The sequence below is a fragment of the Tympanuchus pallidicinctus genome, unplaced genomic scaffold, assembly GCF_026119805.1.
Source record: "Tympanuchus pallidicinctus isolate F22 unplaced genomic scaffold, pur_lepc_1.0 scaffold8, whole genome shotgun sequence".
NCBI classification, from domain to species: Eukaryota; Metazoa; Chordata; class Aves; order Galliformes; family Phasianidae; genus Tympanuchus; species Tympanuchus pallidicinctus.
Genome location: NW_026294802.1, coordinates 49,611,511 through 49,628,322, shown reverse-complemented (window position 1 = coordinate 49,628,322; position 16,812 = coordinate 49,611,511). Strand labels below are relative to the sequence as shown.

General features: G+C 44.8%; 1 long non-coding RNA gene across 1 annotated transcript; it reads right to left on the bottom strand.

The window, feature by feature from the left end:
* Positions 1-6,902: 6,902 nt before the first annotated feature.
* Positions 6,903-13,333, bottom strand: LOC128074096 (uncharacterized). Its single transcript, XR_008202977.1, has 3 exons — positions 13,261-13,333; positions 10,889-11,227; positions 6,903-8,735 (listed from the first exon to the last, which is right to left on the bottom strand). It is a non-coding gene; the product is annotated as an uncharacterized LOC128074096 (long non-coding RNA).
* Between the last annotated feature and the right edge of the window lie 3,479 nt (positions 13,334-16,812).

Sequence of the window (16,812 nt, the reverse complement as noted above, 5' to 3'; positions counted from 1 at the left end):
TGTTTAATTATGAACAGAGAGAAGATTCCTGGACTTTTCAAAGGATAGGAGCCTTTATTGATTTTATTAGTCAAAGAAGGTGATAATTTTTAATATTAATAGCCAGAGAGCAATTTCTCTGTTAAACAGTGATTATAAAATACTAACTGAAATACCATTGGCAAAGTCCGGGGAAGGTCACTCTTTTTTCTTATTTCTTGTAATCAATCTTACTCTATCAAAGGCTGCAGAAATATAGCAATAATCTAAGTTGAATTGTGGACACTTCTGAACTTGCAGGCAGATGTGGCAATGCCTTCCCTCTTAATTGAGGCTGGATCAAATGAAAGTCTTTGATTGAATGAACTATAATTGCTCGTTCGATAGCTGCAAACATGCCTGGCTACCTGACATGGTTGCTAAACAGCTGCGTGCCTTATGCCAACCAGGCTGGAAGGCCCTAGAAAAACCTGGGGGGAGCTGAGAGTAATCTTCCAGTATCTAAAGGGGGGCTGCAAGAGAGAAGGGGACAGATTTCCTCAGCAAAATCTGTTGTGATAGGACAAGGGGGAAGAGTTGCAATCTAGAAGAGGGGAGGTTTAGATGGGATATAAGGAAAAAGGTTTGGTTTTGTTTTTTCTTTAATGGTAAGGGTGGTGAGGCAGTGGCACAGACTGCCTAGAGGTGGAGATGGCCCATCCCTGCACAAAGCCAAGGTCAGAGTGTTGGAGCTCTGAGCACTGATGGAGCTGTGGGTGTCCCTGTTCACTGCAGGGAGTGGGACCAGATTGCCTTTAAGGTTCTCTTCCAACCCGAACAATTCTGTGATTCTATGAAAATAGACAGATGGAGACCGGAGATTCACGATCCTTGAGGTCCCTTCCAACCCCGTGATTCTGTGAACAGATAAGACCACAAATCAGCAGAGGGATTTTGTGTAATTCACTGGTGCGACTTTTTTTGCTGTTTTTCCCTGAGATTACACAGAGATGGGGCAGGTTTAAAAACAACCTGGAGAGTTCCAAACAGGAGAAAACAGCACAAGCTGTCAAAGTCAGGGGCTGCCAGGCCGCTCCGGCTGAGCAGTGCTGCTCCACAGGTCTTGAGCTCTGGTTTGTTCTTTCCCATGTAGGTGCAGCTCACCTCACCAGGACAGGCTGAGGCTCGGGCAGCCCGGCACCCCCTCATGACATGCACCATCCCACGGCCCCCTGCCCACGGGGATGATGTTCCCCCAGCCTTCATCACTGAGTGGTTGCTTTATGCCCTGACACGTGAATTTCTCCATCTCATGCATTTTTTATTTTCTCTAATAGAATTTCTCATTATTCTGATGAATGTCTAATCCTTCCTCGAATCCTCCAAAGCTCTTGGCTTCAGTAATGTCTGTGGCATTGAGTGCCACATGCTAATTATACGCTATGTAAGAAAAGTATTTCTTTCTATCAGCTTTAAATGATTTGCTTTTGAAATGATTTTAATGGTTAAATAAGCCATAATAGAATATAGCTTTTCCGAGATAAGTCATATCTTGCTTTAGAATTATAGATTTTCTTAAAACACTGGGAAACTGAGGCATGAAAGGGTCCAACTCACTATTGCTCATTCACTGCTAGGTATAAAGATAGAACCTAGCAGTTCTACTTCTTTTATTCTGCCTAGAAGAAAAGAAAAACCATGACGTTTTCCCATATACTGAAATCTGATTTAGACATCTCAAGTTTTCATGTTCATTTTAAGAAACAATCTCATTGTCTCACAATTTAAGGAAAAAAAAAGTGGCATTCCCATCTGATACAGAGACTGTTAGAAGAAATGTCAGGGATCACATTCTGCCAAATCAAGTTTACTGCAACCCACTGGGAGCCAAAGATAAACTTCTGAAAAACAGAAGACTAACATGTTGAAGCTACTGGGAATTGTCTGTACTGGACAGGATTAACATCGTTCTGACTTTTCTATTGCCAATAATCTCTGAGAGGAAATTCGATTTTCCTTTGCCATAAAGAACTTTCTACACTTCACTCGCTAATATTATTGGGCACAGCGTGATGAACTCATGCAAAAGGTACCCTACATATCAATGGTAAGAAAGGATAAAATAACCACCCTCCTCCCCAAAAGAAATGCTGTGGCCACACAGAAAAAAAACAAACAACAAAACAGCTGAGGACAGGGAATTATTTCCCTCCTGCTTCTGGCTTATACGATGTATATGATGGCTCCTGGAAACATTTTTGTCATAAAAGATATGGGAAATAATCATGCTTATCCATCTAATTACATTGTTTAGATAATCCTTGTTACCACACAGTTCCTGCACTTCTATTCTGGAAATCTCGTGAAGCAAGGAAGCATTGATAGTGATGGCCCCATGCCACAAGAAAGAATTGATGTGGGGAGAGAAGAGGTGGCACCTGAAGCTGCAGAGAAGTCCTACAGCAGTACAGAAACTTGAACCCAGGTCATCCAAGGTACAGGTGATTGCCCTAGCTGCTGCAGCCTGCCTTATTGACCCTTATTGAAATGGGGCCCCATTTCATCTGTCTATAAAGGAGGGATCTTTAGTAAAGAGAAACATCTCAGAAAATGCTATTCTCTACTCAAAAAGCCTTTCCTGCTGGAAGTGATAGAGGTAGTATTGTGCAAATGGTCCATTGCATTTTTTTTCTTCTAGCCTAAAAGGATTGATTCCAATTCCAGCAAGCACTTCATGGGGTAGGAATGCCATCACCCTGTGGGCTCAGATGGTGTAATGCCCCAGTGAGAGCAATCCACAGCCGTAAGGGAAGGCTGATGGAGAGGAGAATCGACAGATGTTTTGAAAGTCTCAGGTGATCACTGAACCATCATCTCCTCCTAATGAAGAGACAAGATGCTGCAAAAAGCTAGAAAACACGGCCCAAAGCATTCTCAATCCTCCTCATTTTAAAGCATGTCAGTCCCAGACAGTTAGAGCCATAACATTACTCCAATCAGAAGACACTCTGCATTGCCATCTCAGTTCCTACCCATGCAAGATGCCTTCCTCTTGTTTACAGTTTAATTTAAATTAATGTTTTAATTTTTCAAACAAACAGTGACATTGCTTATGAATGCATTACCACTGAATAATCTCCCTTGAATATCAATTAACTCTAAACTACAAAACCCTTTCAGTCAGAAGCATGTGCTCACAGAAACAGATTTGTTTAAAACAACCAAATTCCATCAAGTTCCAGCTGTCAAAAGAAGTCGGGGGTGCTAGCTGTGTTCTGGACTCTGATGGGCTGTATATGCGCATATGGTCTGCAGAGCAGAAGTTCAGAAGCCATCAGCATCATTTCATCCACCCATCCCAAACATGATCAAGACAACAATTAAACACCACAGAAGGCTATGATTAGGCTACAGCGCCTGTGGGGGCTGCTATGAGGTGCTCTGCAGCATGTTTAAGGCTGAGATACTGCAGAACTTGGAAAGAACAGTGAGAAATTGGGTCTGCTGAAACTTGAGGAGATGGAGCACATCACCATCTCCTCGCGGCCTTTCCCTACACGAAGAACAAGGACAAGCTCAGGGCGAGAGCTCAGCACACAAGTCCCAGACTGAGGAGACCACTAAACTAGACACTTAGCTCTGAACTTTAATTTACCCTGAGAAAAGCAAGCCCTGCAGCCCGACAGACAAGATTCATAGCTGAGGATGCTCTGTTAGCACTGACCCAGCCACAGGGAAGAAGTGTGACTTGTAACGAAGCCCTCTAACGGGTATTTTCTGCTTGCACTCAAGGGATAAAAAGGTACACAAGACTGCAGCAGTGTTTAGTGACAGACAAGAAAGCAAAGGATGCCTTTGGGTTTGTCTGCCCTGCACAAGCTCCCTGATGGTGAATCAGGCTGGGCAGGTGGGAACAAGGAAGGCAGCACCTGTGCTCCCACTGCATTTCTGCTGGTCATGCTCCACACACTGCTGAGCAGGGCTCCGAGGACATGTGTGTCCCACAGCCCCTGTCCGTAAGCTCTTCTTGCTCTCAGCTTCCTCCACAGCTGTGGCAGCAGGAGCTGCAAGCCCACTGAGCTGGACAGCAAGGAGCCCTTTGAGATTCTCTTCCATCTGTTGTCTTCAAGCATCTTGCAGAGGTCTGGCTGCCAGGTAAAGCCCCAGGGTCCTGAGAACTCTGGCCTCAGCCACAAGAGAACAGGAGCCAAGGAGACTACAAGTTGCAGTCTGCAGTCAACACCTCCACGATCCCAAATTAGTTCAGCTCTCACATCCTGCTCATGGGGAGGACATGTGCTGCAAGTGAACACCTCAGCCTGCCTCAGAGGGGCTGAGCTAACAAATGGAAGCTGCAATATTTCAATCAATAGGGGAGGGAGAAAAAAGCAGTCAGGGAAGACAGAGACATTATTGATGCTTCTATTACTGTCTGAAATTGGTCACTGTGGAGAAAAACAAGTGGCCACAGAGTGGACCTGGCCTGACCTTTCGCTCCCCAGCAGGCGGCAGATTGGTCATTCCAGTCACTACCAGTGAAAAATGAGGCTGAAACCTTCTTCTTGTAGTGGCTGAGGGACCGGAGCTCAATGCCCCTAGCAAGAGAGAATTCACAGGTTAGGGGTGAAGCTGCAGCCCTCACTGCAAGAGATTCCCACACAGCATATTGGAATGGGGGATTGATTCACTGCTTAAAGTGAGCAGTGTGCATTTAAATACAAAAGGACAGAGCAGGCAGGTGCCTCAAAAAAAAAGTAGAGGAATATCAAAAATACAGACAGATGTGCAAGGAGCCAAGGAAATTTCAAAGCAGAAGTGAAGGGCAGAGAAGGACCAAGCACAAAAGGGCAATCTGAGTTATGCAGTGCTAAGGCAGACGCAGTAAACCGCAGCAACTCAGACCTAGTCCTCAAATTGAGAAGGAAGGACAGCTTTAAGCTTAACGCATAGTGCAGACAGTCTGGAGTATCAGCTCCTCTATGAACTTCTCCCATACCTTGGATAAAGTCACTTTGACTTTGTGATGCAGCTCCCAATAGCTATAAAAACGCTTTTCTTGTTTACTCAGACGACACAGTCTCTGAGGCTTACATCTAGGTGTAGTTCTTGATGCTTTCTTAAAACAAGTCATAAATAAAAGACTTAGGATTTTCCAGCAATGTAGCAAAACTTGCATGCTGAGGGCCAGGTGAGATTGGTCAGACACGTGCAGGATTCAGCTTGGTGTGAAGGAGTGGAGGACAGCTACATGAATATAACCTAGGACAGAGCAGGAATAGCTCCGCCAGTGGTCCAAGGAGAGGGGGTAAGATTTGTGTGTCCAAAGGGATGAGCTAGCATAGGACAGTGTGGCAGAGAAAGAGAAATAAATAGAAGGCACTAACCTACTAGTGGGCAATAGCTCATGACACAGCACACCAGCCTTCTCATTAAAAGAGAGACCAGAAGTAGGAGCAATTAGAATCTTCCTCCCCCTTCCCCAGATGTTTCAGTTTGAGGGTTTTGTTCTGCTTCTTTCACTTCTCCCTGCACATTCATCCACCTGAATGAGCACATGAGCACACAGACCCTAACATCAGCCCGTCCTAATTGGCTCAGCTCCCAAGACAAGCTTCAAGAAATAGCACTTACCTTCATACTACCGCTCTAACCAACTTGGGTGGTGAGCTCTAAGAACAGACATCAGAGAAGTGCTTTAGAAGAACAGGTTGCAAATGCTTGTAATAAATCTGTTTGGATGCACTTCAGGGAATGCAAATCACTTAAATTATTAATTAAAGCACTGAGCTGTTAGGACTCAGTTTGGGAACTGTTGCAGAGAAAGCCATTGCTGCCCAAAGTGAACAGGGTCAGTAAGAAACAATGGCATCTTAAGTACAAACTGCTCTACCTGTAGCTTGTAACCATGAGCTACAGCTGTATATCTTTACTTGAGAAATGGTAGGTTTGAAATGGTTTAGGGGTACAAGACAGGAGGAGATAAGGATTGGACAGCAACTGTGGAGAAAAGAGGGAAGACAATAAAAGCACTTGGCTGCGGAGCAAACAAGGACTAGAAGGTATCTCCGATAAAATGGTGATGCGATAGCTTCTCCATTTAGAATCCAGCCATGGTATAGGTAGAAAGCAACTTGGAAGAAAAGTGGTTATCCCCTCTGTTTTCCTAGAGATGGAGTAAACTCGAGGAAATGTTAAAAATCAATTGACTTCTCCAAGCAAAACATACAGAGCTGGATTTGGGTCCACTCCTCCACCCAAGCCAAGGTTGCCATGTACAGCTCCATCTGAAATGCAGTTGGATTCCTTCACCTGCCTGCGCCTGTTTCCCCTGAAAGACTATCTATAATCCAGCTCTTCGGATATTTAGACGTATTCCTCTAATTACCAGCCTGAATTTATTAATGGTCTGTTTATACCCATTTGTTCTTGTTTCAGCATTGTCCTTTAGATTTAATAGCTCTTTTTCTTCCCTGCTGTTATGCCCCAATCTACTTACGTGCAACAATCACCTCCTCTTTTTTCAGCCTTCAGTTTTGCTCGGCTAAAAAAAGCTAAGCTCCTTAGTCGGTCCTTGTAAGAAAGGATCTTCATTCCCAAACCATGATTTAGTATTCTATTGTTTGAGAAATGCCTGTCAGAAGTTCATTATTTCCTTCGCCTTTTTCCTTGGCTAAAATTCAGAATTTTGAGGGGAAAAATAAGCGCAGTGCTTTTTCCGTCTATCACTACCACCGGTGGCAGAAAAACCAACTCAAGTTGCTACAAAGAACAGCACAGGCAAACTGTGCAAGCAATTCAGTCATCAGGGGAGTTTAATTCTACCAGCCCACCTGAAACCTTTTTGATTTGCTTTTCAAACACATTTTAAAGAGGAGCAAATTCTGCCTGTGACAAAAAGCATGCGGGTATTATTTGCAAAAAAAAAATACTATTTATTCATCAAAGTCAATAGGAGAGTTTCTGGTTTATATAGATCGGGTCCTGTTCAGTTACAGACAACGCAGCACAGAGAATATTGAGGCACAGATGAAAGCTAGACTTCGTTGATATGCTATCTTGCTTCTCTCTGTACTTAAGGGCTTTAGAAATTGATTAACTGAAACCCTTATCAGGAAGGTAACTATTATAATACTCATTTTACTGACAAGGAAAATAGAGCACAAAAAAAAGCTTAGCGACAGACACAAGGTTACAGAGTGAATTAGTGGCAGGAATACTGATTCCATCTTCATCTCCCTGGTCTGGCCTATAGATACAGTGCCTTAATCAGGATCTTCCCCCAAGTCTGCTAAGTTCACATTTTAAATATATTTTCCCTGCCTTCCAACATTTTCTAGTCTGGCTGGAAGCTATGAAAAAAACACTGCCTGTAGACAAAAAGTTGGCCTCAGCAATATTTTAAATATGACAAGGAGGAAAAAAAAGAATCTCACTGAAAGAGCATATCCTCATAAGATTTTCAGGCTGAATTTGCAGCTTCAGAGAATTGAGCTAAGCCACCAAATGGCTGGGTGCTTTATACGAAGCAAACCTCTTAAGGCTTTGCATTTATGCATTATTAGTAGTTTCATTTTATATCTAAGTTACTTATATGGCTCCTAATTACCACTGTATCTTAATACCTCATCTTAATGTATTTATCTCCACTGCAGCCCAGTGGAGCAAGACTGTCTTGAGACTCCTGCTCCATGGACAATTTTTTATGCTACAGAAAACTCCAGAAAATGCATCCTCACAGAGATCATGAGCTCAGCCTTCCTCTGCTTCCCATCCCAAAAGCAGACTTCAGGGAGGCAGTACCAGGTAGAGCCTGAGCTTGGTCTTCTGGGCTCTGCGGCCACATCCAGGCTCTCTGAGGTCACTAAGAAATCCGTGGCTGAGAGAATTTCACCACAGCCCCACCATTGCTCCCCTGGTTTGGTAATGCTGACAAGTTCTGGCTAAAATTAGAATGAAACACATGCGAGAGATGAAAACAGCACCAGGACTTCATTTCAGGGCCATAACACAGGAAGACTTAAAACAACAGTTGTAAGACCCATGTTTTCTTCCATCAGCCTGAGAAAGGCTTCTCTGCCCTCCATCTCCTAACACCAGCTTAATGACTGCAATGGATGTATGAGAAATTGGGTTCAGAACTGATTGCTCATACAAGCAGGCCATTTCATTGCAAGGCTACGGATTGCACCCTTGTGCCAAGAAGTGTCCTCCAGGGCTTCTGGATATCTGAAATGTTGCTAAAAACTTCATCTAGCCCTTCTGCCCAAGGGCAAATTCTACCTGTAATTATTAGGACCAGCAATGCTCACCTAGTCCAGGAGTCTGACTACTTGAACATTTATCTCCATAAGCTTTACACTTTAATAAATAATTTACCCCCAAAATGCACTTAAATTAGATCTATAATTCCAGCATGAGGCTCTGGTGGTGTGAAGAGACCTCCTGACTTCGCTCCGATCATTTATAATGCCACCATAAGCCATCAATGGAATTGCAGCATTATTATTTATAGCACTGCTTATATTGTTCCTTATGTCATTTGTTATACTCAATTGGAATGGCCCCAGCTAGTCTGTATGAAAAGATGCTGCACAGTTACCAGCTCAGGTTATCTCCTAGCAATGAAATGTTACCATCTTAAAGGAGCTGCAGTATTAGCAGCATGAGGATGGATACGAATCTCCTGGATCTGCTGTCCTCATTTCTCAGAGTCCTTCTGTTCCATTTGGGCAGTATTAAGGGGGATGACATCTTCTGGTGGCTGCTTCCACTTTCAGCTTGAACAGGAGAGAAATGCAGCCCTGACACAGCATGAAGCTGTACCAGTACAGGTTGGTGACATGAAGTGACCCACATTCATTGCAGGGGAATCAGACCACATCCAACCCAACCTTTAGAGGCCCCTTCCAACCCAAACAATTCTATCACTCTATGCACAGCTCACATATCTGTGCACCTTTCCCCACAACCCCTGCACCAGCCCACGCTATTCAGAACAGAACCAGACCTCTGCAAAACAAATCATGCCCTCATTACTGTATAGAAGCAGGTTACAATTACAAAATCTGGGATTCAAAAAAAAAAAAAGCCTCAAACTTCAGATCACCCAATATCCCCAATGGTTTTTCTTACCAGATGCATTATGATAATTTTAAATGACATCACCTCATGCTATTTTTATCATAGGTGATTTTCTCATTACAAAGCATAGAACGTGAGAGTGATCTCTGTGGTGGCAGTGGGTGTGCAACTCTGCTTCACTTTATCTGAAACTGCTCTTGCAAAACCTAACCTGCAGCAGACTTTCAGAAGGACAACACAGGCCCAGATCATTAAAAGCAGTTTTGCAATGGGAAATGCTACAAGCATAACCCATAACAAGCTGTTGCATAGTCAGTCTCCCTTGTCCTTAATCCTACTTCTACAGGGTAGGACAAACTATCTGAACTGCTTACAAAAGGCTTCCTCTTTTGTTGTAACAGGAGAAACAAACCTGGAAGAACGGTGCTACCCAGAGAAGGATCAGTGCCTGGTAATTGGCACTGACAGCCTCATCCCACTGGCTGCCAAGCTAGGGATGAGATGCTGATAGCATGGACTGTGAGTCCCACCAGTTTTAACAGAGCAAAAACCTTTCTGGGCTAGTGGTGCACCACCAGAAATGACTGCGCCATCAGCTGTGGCAGTACAAGTCAGACCGAGCTCAGGGCTGCTTTTTGAGCAGGAAAATTAGGAAGGGACAAAAAGGGGCTCTGCTTGTGCCATCACAGAGACACAATGCCCAAGCAGCTGAGGAAACTGGGCCAAAGAGAACTTTGAATAGTGCATTCTTCTTGGGTTGGGGTTTTATTTCCCCCTCCCCCCCCAACTAAGTTGTCTTGCTGAATACTGTAAATTTGGTGGACTGTGCAGGTGGCCATCTGGGATTTATATGTAAAGATACATGTCATTAAAGAGTTATTCATCTCGGTCCTAAAATTAGCTGTGTCATACTTCTGATGTCCTCTCCTCTGTCAGCAGCAAGTAGTTACATAAAGAATAGAAGTTTCTGAAACTGAAGAAAAATTTAGAATAGTAAAAAAAAAAAAATAACCCTCTTCAGTCCCCTCTGTAACAAAGGGTTTGTTTGGGGCACTTTGCTTCCTGTCATTGTTATTTGCTGTGTCTGGTTTGCAGGGCTGCAGACAGAGACAAATGTGCAGATTCCACTATATGCCATTGAAGTCTGTGAAATCGGGCAATTGGTTATGCAGACATCCCTTAGAAGTATTTGTAGCACTTCTGGATCCTGCTTGAGGACTGAAAATGGGGATGGAAGGAAAAGAAAATCCCTATATGTACCAGAGCTTTGAAAAAAAAGGGGGAAAAAAAAGAGACATTGAATGCGGGACATGGAAACATGAAAATTTCAGCTCTTGACAGACTGTAAGCAAGTCCTTACACTTACTCTTCTTCTCACAATTCAGAAACACAAGCACTTTTCCAGGTGTGGTCACACAACACCCTCAGCACACGCACCATCTGAAACAGGGCCACGATGCTGCTAAGGAGCAGTGAGCCCCCTACAACAGGCATCCACCCCCCATAGCCCTACGTTCTTCCACCCTGACTACCCCTAATTAAACAAACTCCTAGGGAAGTTTCACGTCATGGTGGCACCTCACAGTTTTTACATAGAACTGTAAGAAATAAAATAATGTTTCCACACATTGTTCTTTCCTTAAAGCCGAGAAGGCCTGTTCCATTTTATGAGCAATCTCTGCTTGCAAAGACAAGCGAGGAAATGCACTGATTGCTCTGCTCCTGTGCTGAAACTTCCATGAATTTCAGCCTATTGCTGCTGTGATACAGTGCTTCTCATGAGATTTTAAGCCAGCCCAGGAAGGTCTGTTTGTGCAGTCCCTGTCATCAATACAGAACAGGAACTCACCAGATCCATCAGCACTTTGGTGTTCTTACTCCACAGCCCCACTCCCATCAGTGTTTTTCAAATTATGCTGTAGCTGTTTAGACTCTGCCCTTGCTTCGCAGGTGAACTTTGCTGTCAGGTAGATAGAAGTGATTGAGAAGTCCCAGTTATTTTTCAAGCATTGCAGGGTCTTTTTGTCTGTTCATCTGTCGATAGGTACATTTCCTCTCTTGCTAACATGGTGTATTCAGACAGGATGACATTTTTTTCTCTGAAACATTACCCAGCCAAGCGCTGCAATGAATGGTTATATCTTCAGAAGGCTTTGAGATACTGATTGTAGGACTCTTGAAAATCTCCCTGGAAGGAGCAAAGGGTTTGAAATCACCACTGCAATTAAGCAACCAACATTCCGCTCTCCAATTTGAGGTACAAAGGTACATGGGGAAAAAAGAAAAAAAGCACTGCATCTTGCAACAAGAGCCATTCAGCGATCAGACCTCTGTCTGAATTTATATGACCTGAATTTATATGCAAATGCATTGAGCTTTGCTCACAAGACCAGGCAGCAAAGCAGAGGGTGCCGTACACGCGGTGGGCAGAGACAGAACTACAGCTGTGGGATGTGCTGGTCTGGCCACCACAGTGAGGTTGGGCGGAAGGCTACAATGCTTTCTAGTGGAGTCCTACTGAAGTAGCTCAGAAGACTTCACTGTGAGCACCAGGCCAGGGCACAGATCCCTCCCAACAAGAGATGCCTGATCACAAACTTATCTGCCCGTGGGAAATACACTCCCAGTCTCATTTTCTCATTCTGCAAGCCTTGAGAATAACATTCACCATCCCTCCCCAGTTCTCTGTTTTCTCCTATCACTAATCTTTGATTCAAGTAGGGTCTGATTTCATTCAAACTATCACCACCTCCAAGCAGCAAGAGGCTCCATTGTCCCTGCAACATCCGTATTACTCTGTACTCAGCAGGAATCAAACTGTGCGACTCTGACCCACCCTTGGGGACTGCAATGAAAATGAGATGTCTCTCTCATGAGGACCTCCCAGCAAGCACAACTGAAATATCTTTGTGACTGCAGCAGCTCTGTAATGAATGAATGAATTGATTTCACCATCAGCTTCTTCTTCATCGACCCCACTGCCCCGCAGTGCAGAAGGAGCTCCGTTCCAGTTCCAGTCTCCCTCCAAGTCCTGTTCTATTTAAAGGCAGATGAGGTGGATTCAGGTTGAGGGTGGGAATCCCAGCTCTCAGCTCTGGATAGCGGCCAGATGGGTCATGGTGCTGCATGCAAAGCTAGGGGGAAAGGATGGGAACCAGCACCTTCCAGCACCTCCAGGGCATCTTCAGATGGAAAGTGGGGCTGAGAAGACTGGTGCCCTATTGGTGTTTCTGCCTGGATCCACACAGTGCCTGCTTGTGGACTCCACGGGGTCTCCAGGCAGCCCTGTTCTTTCCTCACTTCTTAATCTGAGTTACCTTCTGAGATAACAGAAGACGATGCCCCACAAATGGGGCAGATTTGCACACCTAACTTGGCACGTGCCCAGACCATGAATACTGAAGCTGAAGTGATCCATCAGCATCTAAAAAGAACGGGTCCTGCTCTCATTTACAGGGAAACAGCTCCTCCTTGAGTCAATGCATCTCAGGGCACTTCGTGCAGGCTCCCAGGCTGGGATAGGCAAGCAATTAAACAGCTAAGGAAAAAGCCTGTGGGACTGGGGTCACCGCTGAGGTATCACAAATAATCACCATAGAGATTATTCCCATACCCCAAAGGACTCATACAGAGTAAAAGGAACAAAAGCTTCTGTGTGGGGTGTTCCAGGAATTACATTCTCATAAATTTTAACCACAGGTCCAAAGTGACTCTTCTGTGCCTTTGAGCAATTAGTGTGGCTTCTGCCTTCCTCAGTTTCCCTAAAGTGTTCTTCAGCTCAAAGCAAGTTCCCTACTCCTGGCTAAAATACATATTTTCAAGTATTCCTCCTCTTCCAGAGGACATTTATCTATTTGAAATAATGGTATAATAAAAGCAAAGAATAGAATGTTTTACATTATTTTCTCAAGGGAAAGCTTTGAACACCTGAAGATTCAAAATGCTGTTCCACCTTTATTGAGGGGTTTAAGATCCTTTATCTTGATTAGCGGGAACAGACATTTCGTGGAGTTTCATATGTTGTGGAAGTTGAAATATTTTATCTCAATTTGGAGATAAAATCAGATGATAAAATACAGGAGCAGGACACAGGAGGAAGGGGCTCTGATTGAAGCAGCTGTTCCACGGTGTAAAGACAGAAGGCAGCAGATATTAGACTACTTTTGGATCACCCAAGAAAAGCAGCAATCACATCCTGGTAACAAAGAAGGAACCACTTACCCCTTTCTGAAGATCAAACCTCATCAAGCACTCTAAAGAAGGCAGTCTCCAAATAGAGATGCTACTCTTACAGCTGCCAGCCCTGAAATGAGGTTGGGGAAGGGTGCACCTTGGGTCCTCCCCTTCCAATGGGTGAATTGCTCCCACCTGTGCTCCCAGGGCTGGCTACAGCCCTTCACCAGGTGTTCAATCACTGCTTCAGGCTCTGATCTAATGATTCTTATACACACATGCAGCTGTATTCTAGGCACAGAACAGGGATCAAGCCCAAGACATCAGGTGTCAATTGTTGAGAGAGAGATGGATGAGCCTTCCATTGCAATGAAGTTTCCAATACCTTTGGACAATTGATTGCTACATCTCAGAGCTGGGCTTTCCACACTCACATTTTGCCCTTTGTCCTATTCCTGCTCTAAGCTACATGGATGGGTTATAGTGGAAGGAGCCCTACTGTAGCTCCTGCAGATGAAGAAAGTTTTGCTCCAATGTACAGCAGGAAGTATGAAAACAGTAGGTGGGATTTCCTTGAGAAGGAGTGAAAGCAGATGCCAGAACCACCACTAACCTACAAACAGCCCCTCTGAAATGTGCTTCCTGATCCTATTCCAGCTATGCCATCCTCAGAAGGGCATGAGTTCAGCATCCTCAGCAGAACCAGCAGTAAAGGCTGCCCTGAGCAGCCTTCACTCCAGCTCAGGAGGAGCACAGTGCTCAGCTGAGCACTGCCAGCCTGCTCTCACTCCTCCTCGCTCCTTTTTCTGCTGTGTTTCACTTTGGTGAAAGAGAATTGTTTTGACTGTATCTTCCTTGTAGACATTAAATACCTTTCAGAGCAAGGTCAGAGTCCCTCGAGCTACAACAGCATGCACAGAGATAACAGTTTAGGCTGCGTTTGCTTCCCTTGTAGCAGGCAGGAAAGGAGAGAAACCCATGTCACAGGGGTGGCTCTCCAGACATCACAACTCAGCACATCTCAGGGCTTTCAAGGGAAGAAGCAGATCTTGGGAGCCCCCATACTCACATCTGCACACCTGTGGTAAGAGATGTCCAAAGTAAGGCCAGGAGCCAGGCATTTGCTTGAATCATATTTGAGATTCTTCATATGTACTCGCACATTTCCAAGGAAAAATAATGCATCCACAGCATCAAGACAGCACAAAGAGGAGCAGCCTTGGAACAAGAGCAGCTAATGATGTGTAGCAGACAGAGTCAGACAAACAGCAGAGCAGAGCAGCACCATGCACACTGAGCAGGTTCCTGGTAGCTGGTTCATCTCTCCGTGTCACATTTGATGTCTGAATGGACAGAAAACACATGGGTTTGTTTCCAGTGCCACTCCCTGTAAGGTGGGTGACATTTTCAAAGCTCTGGCGAGCAAGGGAGAAAGCAGCCCACAAAATGTTGCAACAGTTCTTGACAAAAGAAGACATGTGAGGGACAGTGGCAGTGCTGGGAAGCTTGTCTCCTTAGTGGGAAGGGTTTGCTTTGCCTCCTGCGTTGAGGCACAGCATGGGATCCGAGCGCTCAGGTGCAGATGGGGCATTGGGATGGCTTGTCCCTTTATCCTGGGGAAAGGAAGCCAGGCTGGCAGCTCTCCTCATTGGCCCCTTCAATCATCACAAAAGGTTTTTAAGCCTGGAAGGGCATTGGGATGGTTCCCAGTGACATCACTCAGTGCCCATTCTGAATCAGTAGATGTGATGGATGCCATCATTTCTGCTTCTGAGCATCCCAGTCTCCACCTACCATGCCCACAGCAAGCAGAAGATCCCAGCTGGCTCCTTTCAGGCTTCACCCATTGGCTTCTGGAAGGCACCAGCTCCCAGCCAGCCTCTGGCCTGTTCCCACTGCTTCTTGTTACTGCTGATATGGGAATCTGGGCTAGGAAAAGGCTTTCTAAAGCCAATGATAACAGCATAACCCATGACCAACTCCAAGTAGGAGCCACTCAGATCTGGAGGTCATCTCTTCTGATCCACCAGAAAGCAGAGGGAGTCTGTAATCCAACTGATTCCAGCCATTCCCCTCAGCAAGTCCTGAATGTGACAGATGCAAACAGGACTTTCTGCCGGGTGAGCTAAAAGAGCTGGAAGCAATGACTGCCTGGATTATGGCATACAGCAGCTCTGTGATTTGTACGCAATGAGAAAATTGGACTGGACTTGCATTCACATCTATAGGTAGCTCAGATTCTTCTGCATCACTCACTTCTGGGAATGGTCAGACAAGATGAGTTTTGCTTGAGCAGCTTATGTTTCCTGAAAGTTTTCTCGATAGAAAATGTGATTCATCAGTTGTGGCTTTTCTGATGAGATAAAAAGTTTACAAACAGAGCTGCTCTCCTAGAAATCTCTTCCCAGCTTGCACTTGTTCTAAAGTCAAAATCAATTCAATGTCCAACCTAAGCTGCCAGGCACTTTGATTTGGGTAGCTCCCCATTTTTCAATCCCCCAAATGATCTTCACGACAAATTTTTGGATTTTTTTCTTTTACTTGAAACTAACAGAAAAAAAAAAAAGCAGTTTGTATGTTTTCCATGGACGATGGGAAACCAACAAGGCTTTTTTTCCAGTGGGTCTAAGTAAAATGTCTTTTAATTAACACACAGTAGCAAGGTGAGTGAATATCCCTTGCACACTTTCTCAAAATCAGATCCAACCCTGAGGGCCACAGATTCTTTTTTCAAGAGTGGAAAAACTTAGCTGCTTTCCTACTCCTATCCCTCTCGTTGCCTCTCTGCCTTTTGGGGTACGGAAAGCACCAGAGGGAGAATGAAATAGAAAAAAGCTACCTTGTGTCTTGCCAGTGCAGCTGGAAGCAGGAAGCAATGGAGATCTCCCAGTGAAGCCTGGCTTTGGAATGCCCCCAGCACACACTGCCAAGGCGTGGGGCTCCAGGGGTTCTGCAAAGAGCTGAACTTCAGGGAAATGCTGCTGAACCTGAAGAGTTCAACTGTGCAAGTAAAGGGGGCCTGATAGGGAGCTGAGGGATGGGGTAAACTTGCCTTGAGCAAAATTCGGTGTGGAGGGGAAAATATTGCATGTTCCCACAGCATTCACAACAGTAAGCATTAATCTCAGACATCGATTTAACTTGAATAACGAATAATTTTAGGGAAGCCATGGTTATATCTCTGTTCTGAGTTTACAGATTCTGGGGAAGGTGAAGATGAACAGAATGCAGAAGGACAAGTAGATTGAGCTGTGTACCATCGCAGAAACACACTGAATTGCATTCTGATGCATTCTCAATCTAGATATCCACTAACTTTCAGAGCCAGACCTGCAACCAACCCAAGAAAACAGACCACTAAGGCTTCAGCAGACACGAGGCTCTGAGTCCTGGCACTGCTGTGGTTCCATGCATCAAGCCACTTGCTGACACAGAGTTCTGGGCAACCACAAACTGAGTGCTGGTGCCAGGTGCACAGTCACAGCACACAGACCCTACAGAGACCGAAGAGGCTGCAGCTAGTTCTATTCCCTGGCACTGTTAGCTAGATCAGGGAGTTAGCAGAAGTTTGGGTTTTGGCATTTGTTGCTGCTGGCAGCT